Source organism: Carcharodon carcharias, chromosome 16 (assembly GCF_017639515.1).
Source record: "Carcharodon carcharias isolate sCarCar2 chromosome 16, sCarCar2.pri, whole genome shotgun sequence".
NCBI lineage: Eukaryota > Metazoa > Chordata > Chondrichthyes > Lamniformes > Lamnidae > Carcharodon > Carcharodon carcharias.
In genome coordinates, this window is record NC_054482.1 from 81148998 (window position 1) to 81160763 (window position 11766).

Genomic DNA, 11766 nt, shown 5'->3' on the forward strand with positions numbered 1-11766 from the left:
GAGTGAGGCAGGTGAAGGAACCAAGCAGACAATTATGGAGAAGCCTCAGACTTTGCAATTATCAAACAGGTAGGGAAGCAAAAAGGAATGTAGCGTTAGCATGGGACAGTATAGGGTCTCTGCAGCAAAGAGCGAGAGCTCAGACAGCTGTGGTGCCTGCTCGGTGCCAGGGTTCACGGCATTTGCTCAGAGCTGGAGAGGAACTTACAGTGGGAGGGGGAGGATCCAGCTGTCACAGTACACGCAGTAACACCGACATAGGCAGGACAAGGGAAGCAGTTCTGCATAGTCGCTATGAACAGCTAGGCACCAAATTCAGCAGAACCTCACAGTTAATCATCTCTGGAATATTACCTGACTAACGTGCAAATTGACATGGGGCAAATAAGGTTAGGGAAATGAATGCATGGCTCGAAGACTGGTGTGGGATAAGTGGCTGCTAATTTGTGGGACACTGACATCAGTGCTGGAGAAAGTGGGGGTTATACCGTTGGGGTAGTCTACACCTGAACTGTGCTGGGACCAGTGTGCTAGTGAGTCACATAACTAGGGAAGTAGAGAGGCCTTTAAACTAAGCACTGGGGTGAGGGAATAAGCTGAGGTAAATGTAGCAATTCAAGGGGTAGAGTCAAGGAAAGAGAGCAAAATAGCAATATGGGAAATCAGGGTCAGAAAATGGCAGGAAGGCACAAAGAAAAATACCTAAGAATTCACCAACAAGACTAAATATTACAAAGACAACAAAAAGACAAAACTAAAACCTCTGTATCTGAACGCATGCAGCATTCATAACAAAGTAGATGAATTGATAGCTCATGCTAAAGTAAATAAATATGATTTGATAGCCATTACAGAGACATAGCTGCAGGATGACGAAGATTGAATATTGAGCGGTATGTGACAATCAAGAAGAATTGGTAGCTAGGGAAAGATGGAGGGGTAGCACTGTTAATCAAGGTTGGCATTGGTGCAATAGTTAGAAATGACCTTAGTTTAGGAGATCAGGATATAGAATTGGTTTGGATTGAGAAGAAGAATTGTAGGGAAAATAAGTCACTAGTAGGAGTGGTCTGCAGGCCCCCTGACAATAACCAAAATGTAGGACAAAATTTAAAAGATATATATTGGGTCCTTGTGATAAAGGGACAGCAATAATCATGAGTGATTTTAATCTACATATAAACTGGAAAATACAGATTGGCAGTAGTAGCCTGGATGGGTTCATAGAATGCTTTTGAGATGGTTTCTTAGGGCAACACATTCTGGAACCAACCAGGGAGCAGGTTATATTAGACTTGGTATTTTGTAATGTGACAGGATTAATTAATGACCTTAGAGTAAAGGTACTCCTAGGTAGCAGCAACCACAATATAATTGAATTTTACATCCAGTTTGAAAGGTAGAAGAGTGAGTCTAAGATTAGTATTTTAAACTTAAATAAGGGCAACTATATAGGCATGAAAGCTAAGGTAGCTGAAGTGTACTGGGATGCTAGGCTAGTGGATAGATCAATAGAGAAGCAGTTGCAGACATTTAAAGGGATATTTCAGAATACAAAGAATATATATTCCTACTATAAAGAAAAAAATCTATGGGGAGGACCTGCCATCTGTGATTAGCTAAACTTAAGGAAAATGTCAAACTTAAGGAAGAAGCATAGAACTGGACAAAGATGAGTGGCAGGTCAGATGATTAGTCAGGATATAATGAACAGCAGAGAATGGCTAAAAGGTCAATCAGGAAAAATAAATTAGAGTATAAGAGAAAGCTACCTAGAAATATAAAAACGGATAGCAAGAATTTCCATAAGTATTTAAAAGGAAACAGTAAGTAAAGTGAGTATTGGTCCTCTAGAGAGTGACAATGGGGAGTTAATTGTAGATAATAAGGAAATGGTGGATGAAATAAACAAATGTTTTGTTTCTGGCTTCACTATAGAAGATACAAAAAACACTCCAATAATAGCGCTAAATCAAGAACTGGAAGGGAGAGAGGAACTCGATGAAATTACAATCACTAAGAAAGTGGTACTGAGCAACTGATGGGGCTGCGGGCTGAAAAGTCTCCAGTCCTAATAGACCTCATCCTAGTGTCTTAAAAGAGATGGCTAATGAGTTTGGTGTTAATTTTCCAAAATTTGCTAGATTCTGGAAAGGTTCCATTAGACTGGAAAGTAGCAATTATAACCCCTCTATTCAAGATGGGATGGAGGCATAAAACAGGAAGCCATAGGCCAGTTAGGTTGACGTCTGTCGTGGGGAAGGTGTTCAAATCCATCATTAAGGAGGTTTTAGCTGGACACTTAAAAAACTCAGGGTAAATTGGGAAAAGTCAGCATGGTTTTATGAAAGGGAAATCATGTTTAACCAATTTATTGGATTCTTTGAAGGAGTGATAGGTGCTGCGGATGAAGGGGAGCCTGTAGACGTACTGAACTTGGATTTCCAGAAGGCATTTGATAAGATGCCACATTAAAGGTTATTGTGAAAATTAAAAGCTCATGGTGTAGGGGTAACATATTAACATGGATGGAAGATTGGCTGGCTGGCAGAAAACAGTATGCATAAATGGGTCACTTCATGATTGGCAGGATGTGTCAAGTGGAGTCCCACAGGGTTCTGTGCTGAGACCTCAACTTTTTACATTTTATATCAATGACTTAGATGAAGGCAGCAAAAGCATGGTAGCTAAATTTGCAGATGACAAAGATAGGTAAGAAAGTATGTTGTAAAGAGGACATAAGAGGGTTGCACAGGGATAAGGATGGGCTGCGTGAGTGGACAAAAATGGCAGATGGAGGATAATGTGTGAAAATGTGAAGTTGTTCACTTTGGCAGGAAGAATAAAAAAGCAGAGTATTATTAAACGGGGAATGACTGCAGAATTCCGAGGTGCAGAGGGATCTAGGTGTTCCAGTGCATGAGTCTCAAAGTTAACGTGCAGATACAACAAGTAACTAAGGGGACTAATGGAATGCCATCCTTTATTACGAGGGGAACTGAACATTACAGCACCTCATCTTCCGACTAGGCACTTTACAGCCTTCCGGACTTAATGTGGAGTTCAACAACTTCAGACCATGAACTCTCTCCTCCATCCCCAACCCTTTTTGATACCCCCCTTTTTTCTATATTCATTTTTATTTTTTTATTTTTATTTATTTCCCCCCTACTTACTTTCATCATTATTATTTCTTAATTTTATTTCCATTTTCATTCACTGTTTTGTCCCCAGCTTTTAGCCTTTTCAATCTTTTTTCCCACCACTGTTCCCCCCCCACCCCTTACTTAAGGAAGGATGTAAATGTATTGGAGGCAGTTCAAAGGTGGTTTACCAGATTGATACCTGGAATGAGTGGGTTATCTTATCAGGAATGGTTAGACAGACTGGGCTTGTTTCCCTGGAGTTTACAAGAGTAAGGGGTGATTTGATTGAAGTATACAAGATCCTGAATAGCCTTGCTGTTTGAAAGGATGTTTCCTCATGGGTGAGTCCAGAACTAGAGGACACTGTTTTAAAATTAGGAATTGTCTTTTTAGGACAGAGATAAGGAGAATTTTTTTCTCTCAGAGGGTTGTGTGACTTTGGAACTCTCTCCCTCAGAAGATGGTGGAGTTGGGGTGATTGAATATTTTTAAGATAGACTTCCTTCCTAACAAGAATCTAAGGTTATCAGTGGTAGATGGGAATGTGGAATTCAGCCATGATCAAACTGACTGGCGGAGCAGGCTCAAGGGGCCGAATGGCAAACTTCTGCTCCTATTTCATGTTTGTACTTATGAAGACAGATTGAAAGAGCTTTTACACATATGAAAAAAGAGAGTAGCTAAAGTAAACATTGGTCCCTTAGAGACAGGAGAAATTATCATGGGGAATGAGGAAATGGCAGAGGCATTGAATAAATACTTTGTGTCCGTCTTCACAGGAGAAGACATGAGTTCCATACCAGAAATAGACCTAGGGGCTAAAAAGAGTGAGAAAATTAATATCAGCAGAGAAAATGTATTAGAGAAACTTAAGGGGCTAAAATCCAACAAATCCCGGGACCTGATAACCTACACCCTAGAGCTCTAAAAGAGATAGCTGCAGAGTTGGTTGATGTACAGGCTATGATTTTCCAAAATTCCTTAGATTCGGGAAGTTTGCAAATGTTACACCACTTTTCAAGAAAGGAAAGAGAGAAAACAGCGAACTACAGGTCAGTCAAGCCAGCATCAGATGTTGAGAAAATGGTGGAATCTATTCAGTCTTAACAATGCACTTAGAAAAGCATATTATGATTAGAAAAGTCAACATGGTTTTACTAAAGGGAAATCCTGTTTGACAAATTTATTAGAGTTTTTTTTGAGGATGTAACTTGTAGGTTAGATAAAGGGGAAACAGTAGATGTCTGGTAGTGTTTTAGCATGGATAGAGGATTGATTAATGCTTAGAAAGCAGAGAGTGGGCATAAACAGGGCTTTTTCCCAAGTTGGCAGGCAGTGAATAGTGAAGTGCTGCAAGGATCAGTGCTGGGACATCAGCTATTTATAATCAATATTAATGGCTTAAATGAAGAGACAGAGAGTAATGAATCTAAGTTTGTTAATGGTACCAAGCTAGGTGGGAAAGTAAGTCATGGGGAGGACAAAGGAGGCTGCAAAGAGATATAGTGAGTGGAGAACAAGTTAGCAGGTGGAGTATAATGTGGGAAAGTATGAAGATATTCACTTTGATCGTAAGAATAGAAAAGCAGAATATTTTGTAAAAGATGTGAAACTTCTAAGTATTGATGTTCAAAGAGACTTGGATGCGTTTGGACAAGGAACAAAAAGTTACCATGCAGGTGCAGCAAGCAATTAGGGAGGCAAATGGCATGCTGGCTTTTATTGGAAGGGGACTGGAGTTCAACAATAAAGAAGTCTTGCTACAATTGTAGAGTTTTGGTGAGACCACATCTGGAATAGTGCGTGCAGATTTGGTCTCCACACTTAAGAATATACTTGCATTGGAGGCAGTACAGTGATGAGGGGGTTGTTTACGAAGAGAGGCATGTACTATGATGAGGGACTAAGTAAATTGGGCTTATCTTCTCTGGAGTTTAGAAGAATGAGGTGATCTCATTGAAACCTACAAAATTCTGAAAAGGCTTGATAGGGTTGATGCTGGTTGTTTCTGCTGGTCAGGGAGTCTAAATTATGGGGTCACAGTCTCAGGATAAGGAGCCAATCATTTAGCACTGAGATGAGTAGAATCTCAAACAGTCATGAATCTTTAGAATTCTCTACCCTAGAGGATTATGGATGTTCCAACATTGAATATATTTGAGGCTGGGATGGACAAATTTTTGGTCTCTCAGGGAATTAAGTGGTATGGGAGCAGGCGGGAAAGTGAAGTCGAAACCTGAGATCAGCCATGATCGTATTGAATGATGAAGCAGGCTTGACAGGCCATATGGTCTATTCCTGCTTCTATTTATGTTCTTGTGGTTGATCTGAATGTGTCCTTAAGTGCACTTTTTTGCCTGCCCCTATAATCCTTGACCCCCTTGCAAATTAAATAAAATATTTCCAATGATGACAGGGTTCATAATGAGAAGGTATAGATTTAAGGTGTTTAAAAAAAAAACACAACAGGTGCTTAGGATTTGAAATGCACTGCTTGATGGGGAAGTGAAAACAGACCCAAAAGAGATTTTTGAAAAGGAAACGGATAAACACTTACAGGGGAAAAAAAAAAACAGATATAAAGGAAGAGCGGGAAAGTGGGACTAAACTGGTCGCTCTTCAAAAGAGCCGATGCAGACTTGATAGTCCAAACAGCCTCATTCTATTACTATTATAGTACTATTATATGATTCTAAAAAAAACTGTTCCGTTCTATGGGAACAGTTTCAATTTTTACAATTACAACATTTATTTTTTGTATACAGACAAAGAAAACAAATCAATAAGAGAGAAAAAAAGATATCAAAGGGCACATTTTTGTGCCCATGGAACATCTAATTGTCACAATGATATTTCTTAAACAATTAATTAATTTAGCAATGCAATAACTGTTAGAATAGGAAAACATAGGAGCCAACTGTATACAGCAAGGTCATGAATCGCTGAAAGCAAGTATGCAGGTACAGCAGGTAATAAGGAAGGCAAATGGAATTTTGGCATTTATTGCTAAAGGAATATAGTATAAAAATAGGGAAGTGTTATTGCAATGTACAAGGCATTAGTGAGACCGTACCTGGAGTACTGTGCACGGTTTTGGTCCCCTTACTTGAGGAAGGATGTAGTTGCATTGGAGGCGGTTCACTAGATTGATTCCAGAGATGCAGGCCTTGTCTTATAAGGACAGCTTGAGCAGTTTAGGCCTATACTCACTAGAGTTTAGAAGGATGAGAGGAGATCTAATTGAGGTATATGAGCTGCTAAAGGGGATAGACAAAGTAGACATGGAGTGGATGTTTCCCCTTCTGGGGCACTCTAGAATGAGAGATGAGAGGCCATAGTTTTAGGCTAAGGGGTGGTAGATTTAAATCGGAGATGAGGAGGAATTACTTTTCTCAAAGGGTTGCGAATCTGTGGAATTCACTGCCTCGGAATGCAGTGGATGCCGGGAAGCTGAATAAATTTAAGGAGGAGATAAGCAGATTTTTAATTAGTAATGGGTTGAAAGGTTATGGGGAGAGGGCAGAATATTGGAGTTGAGGCTGAAATGAGATCAGCCATGATCGTATTAAATGGCGGGGCAGGCTCGAGGGGCTGAATTGCCTACTCCTGCTCCTAGTTTTTATGTTCTTATAAACAGTAAATAAGATTGGTTATGGTAGATATGTTGACTGAGGGAGGTAATATTTGCTAGGAAGTTAGGAGAATTCCCTTCTACTCTTTGCATAGTGCCAAGAAATCTTTTATGTCCGCCAGCTCAGTTAGCAGGACCTCTAATTAATGTTTCATCGAGAAGAGTATATCTTCCAATAATCAGCACTTTAGTGCATACTGCACCCAAAGTATCAGCCAAATTAGGGCCCAAATCCTCTGGTCACCCAACCGTCGGAGACCGGACATAACCCCGAACTACTCTATGGGACCCCTCGGAAATCCCAACACACTGACTCTGTGGGAAATGCCCAGGAAGTTGGAACTTCCAATAGGCAATTCCCCCGCTTCCTTGTACACTCCAAAAAAATCTCAACTCTGGTGGTTCTGACTTATATACTTGAAAAGTTATCCAGGAAATGTCAGATAGAAAAATCCTGGGTAACTATACAACGGACAACACACCCCCACCTCCATCTCCCCCATCACCCCAACCTGACCCGGCTCTGCCCCACCCCAACGACCCTCTTGCCCACCCTACAACACTATTTACTAATACACTGAAAAGCTTTGAGACAACTAAACAGCTTTTCAGTGTATTAGGGAACACTAACCAGAATACAACAACTCGTGCCATAAAAGAGGCCTTTGCTGTATCTGCTGCATTCAGCAATTTCTTGGTATAACAGGGAATAAATCGAATCAGAAGACTCTTTTGTCATGGTGGGGACCTCAAAAGGAGGAAAAGATGGTTCATCCACTTGGCGCTTCTGGTTGAAAATGGCTGAAAACTCTTCAGCCTTATCTTTGCACTCATATGCTTGGCTCCTCTATCATTAATGGTGGGATGTTAACGGAGCCTCCTCCTCCCTGTTGTTAACGGCCACAATAGATGCCAATTTTGAGTTGATAAATCTATTCTGAATCTATCCCATTTAGCATGGTGGAATTGCCACACAGTATGATGGAGGGTGTCCTCAGTGCGATGTTGGAACTTCATCTCCACAAGGACTGTGCAGTGGTCACGCCAACCAACACGATCATGGACAGATACAGCTGCAACAAGTAGATTAATGAGAACACAGTCAAATAGTTTTTTTGTGTGCTGGTTTTCTTACCACTTGCCACAAGCCCAGTGTGGCAGCTATTTCCTTCAGGACTCTGCTAGCTTGGTCAGCAGTGGTATTATTGAGTCACTTTTGGTAACGAACATCGAAACCTCCACCCAGAGTCCATTCCGTGCCGATGTCACCCTCAGTGTTTTTTTCAAGTGGTGAATAAGTACTCATTCATCAGCTGAGGGAGAGCAGCAAGTGGTAATCAGGAGCTTTCCTTGTCCAGGTTTGACCTGATGCCATAAGGCTTCATAGGGTTAGAGTCAACATGGAGTACTTCCAAGGGTACTCCCTCCAAACAGCATACCACTGTGCTGCTACCTCTGGTGGGTATGTCCTGCTGGTGGGATAGTCATACTGAGGGATAGCATTTGAGGAGTCTGGAACATTGATTCTGAGGGTTTTTTTTTAATTTGTTCATAGGATCTAGGCACCACTGGTTAGGCCAGCATTTATTGTCCATCCCTAATTACCCTTGCTCAGAGGGCACCTTTTAAGAGCCAACCACATTGGCTCTTATATAGCATGACTATATAAGGATGTCACTTGACTAGTGGGTGGGACAGCTCTCTCAATTTTGACACAAGTCACATATTGGCAAGATCAGTTAAGGACAGTAGATTTGCTTCACTGAAGGACATCAGTGAACCAGATGCATTTTTAACAACAATCCAATAGTTTCATGGGCACCATTACCTGTACTAGTTTTTCACTCCAGATTTTACTGAATTGAATTCAAATTCTCCAATTGCCATGGTGGAACTTGAACTCAATTCTCCAGATCATTAGCCAAGACTTCTGGATTACAACAAAAGCAAAATACTGCAGATGCTGGAAATCTGAAATAAAAGCAGTAAATGCTGGAAATTCTCGCTAAGCCTGGCAGCATCTGTGGAGCAGAAATAGAGTCAATGGGCAAAACTAAGCTAGCAGCAATGGGCCTGTCCACCGCCTGGAGAGCAGGTGGCAACCCTGCCATGACCAGAGGTGCCCACCACCCCCCTGCCGATTTAGTGCAAATCAGGCACTTACCTGGTTGGCAACAGGGTCATGGTCAGGGCTGATATCCTGCCTCAGAGTTGCCAGCCAACTAGAGGAAGTGGTGGCCACTGCTGTGCTGCAGGAGGCCCAGGCTGCAGCCTGGAGGGAAGGCAGCCTGGACTGCAGGGCCAGTCAGGGAGGCACTGGCAAGGTGGGATAAGAGGGCTTGTTTTAAGAGCAGTCTTCACCTGTGAGTGGCCTTTGCCTTTGGTCTCTCCGTTGGCTGCCCAAATAGGAGGGAAATCCTCACCAGGCCACAGGCATAACTGTCTGGGTTTATCTGGCAATTTGCCCACCTGGCATCACCTTGCCAGTCACTGGTTGAACACCAGTGTACCAGGAAGAGGCCCTGAAGTGGCCACATAAGAGTCTCAATTGGCTTCTGGGCAGGAGGGTTGTCCTCAACCCTTCCCGCCCTGAACTTAATTGGGTGGGGTGATTGGGGTGTGGGGGGGCCTGGTGATGGTAGTGGTGGAGATCGCAAAGGCAACGGGGGTTTTCACCCGTCAAGTATACAGGACACCCCTGCACCCCACCACCCAATAATCTTCCTGATGAAAGGTGACAAACCTGAAAACATTAACTCTGTTTCTCTCTCCACAGCTGCTGCCAGACCTGCTGACTATTTCCAGCATGTTCTGTTTTTACTTCTGGATTACTAAGCCAGTGACATAACCATATGCTACCATAACCATGTTGTAATTTACTCTGATTTTATGGTTTTAATTGCTATGGATAAGCTTCAGAATTAAGGTCATGGACAGAACTTGTATTTCTATAGCGCCTTTCACAACCTCAGGAAGTGCCAAAGTGCTTTAGAGGCAATTAAATACATTTAAAGTGCACTGTTGTAATCTAGGGAACATGGCACCCAATTTGCACACTGGAAGGGCCCACAAAAAGCAATGGGATAAATTAATTGATGACGTGACTTCTTTTGGTGGCGGCGTAAGTCATAAATGTTGGCTAGGACACCAGGAGAATTCCCTTGCTCTTCTTCGAATAGTGTCATTTGATCTCTTCCCTTCCAATCAAGGGACTACAAGGGGTCAATTTAACACTATTTGAAAGGCAGCACCTTCGACAATGCAGCATGCCCTCAGTGCTGCATGCAAGTATCAGTATCTATTGGAGTCTTGACCCAGTGGGTTTAAGTCCCACCAGATTTGAAGGACCGGTGTATACGTTTAAATGGCTTTAGTGCTCCAATATTTATACACTGATGATTTTTATGTTTTATTTTCATCAAAGAAGTCAGTCTAAAAATGCCAGTAATTTTGTGGACTACTCGGTAATTTATGGACTAAATCACAACTCTCAGGTGAATTCTAAGGGGGAGATCCATCAAAATCTATAGGTACTTATCTAGGAAGGGGATTGAACAAATTCAGTTGCAATAGCTCATTTAAAAATGTGAATACCTAACCTTTCCTAATTTACAAATTAATGGAACTGTTCCATAAAACCTATTATAACACTATCTCAAAACAAAAAAAAAGTTAAGTTACGAATATGGTAGTTATCTCAATGCCATAAGAAAATTAATTCTGTGTCCACTTTGTAAAATGCAAGGTGGTCCAAAGTGGATTTGTGTACAAAATATATGTGCTTATTCAAAGCTGTGTTACTGGTCCTGCTGTTTCAACGAAGCAGATGCATAGAATTCAAATGATATGCACAGAAAGAGACTATCTGACCCATTTTGCCTGTACCATCTCTTTGATTGTGCTAACCAATTAATCCCAGTCCCCTGTTCTTTCCCTATATCATGGAATAAGTGTCACGACTGTACTGGTAAATTTTGCACAATACCTAAATTAAATCTCAGAAGCTCACCTTCGATCACAAAAGAAAATTATATTTCACACACAGATGGAAAGGTTAAGGAAAACAATAAAAGAAACTCGAAACACAATGGGCCTCAGATCTTGTCACTTTGCTGTGGACTAGCTAGTAGTGGAACACTGCCAATGTCACTAAATGTTGCTAATTCAAATTTGTATTCACAAAACAAAGTTTTTCAGAAAAACCAGACTGACTACTTTGCATTGTAGAACATGCTGATCACATGACTGAAATCACTGGTTAAGTTAGGAAACAGTACACTGCCACCAAATGTCATACTAAAAAGCCTGTACATTACAATTGAGTGGTGGAATGCTAGTTCAATCCACATTCTATTCCACAGTGAATGTAGAATGCTCAACAGGCCTGTACAGCAACTAATGCCCTGTTTTACAGGAGCATTAGGTGTATCTATGTGGTCTAGCTATTTTAGGAGAAAATACTAGGTTTCATAATTTCCTTCATTTTAGTTAAAAAAAAAGTAGAGGGCATAAAACAGAGCATATTATAAGTATAAATCACTAATAGATCAAACATCTATGTTTGGAGCCTGGCTATCCAACTACATCCCACCATCCATCCTCCCTGCCACCAAGAAAAAGATCGATCAACATTAGCAAATTTTTTCCAGGAGAAAAGTCAACTTGTGTTCCCATTGAGCCATTAGTCAGCATTTTGCAGCTGCACAGTCAAATCAAAAAGTTACTCCAAATCAGACCGGGAGCGAATGAGCTATGTGAATGAAAGAATGCAAACTATCAGCCCAACAGTGAGAACTGATCAGTATTCAGTAATTTTTTTTAAACCAGGCAGCATGGGTATACTGGCCAAGTCAGTGCAGCAGGAGGAGAAAGCAGCAGCCTAGGAGCACACAAGAGTATAGAGTAGATATTAACCCAGGCTGTAGGGTGGCCACTTTAAACCCTGGGCAATTTTAGAAAGTGCTAATAGGCTATAAAAGATAACAATTA

At 41.3% G+C, this 11766-nt stretch overlaps 1 protein-coding gene across 8 annotated transcripts in view; it reads right to left on the reverse strand.

The window, feature by feature from the left end:
* The window catches only part of tesk2 (testis associated actin remodelling kinase 2), a 124388-nt gene that overhangs the window by 78186 nt on the left and 34436 nt on the right, over nucleotides 1-11766 (reverse strand). The window lies entirely within an intron of this gene.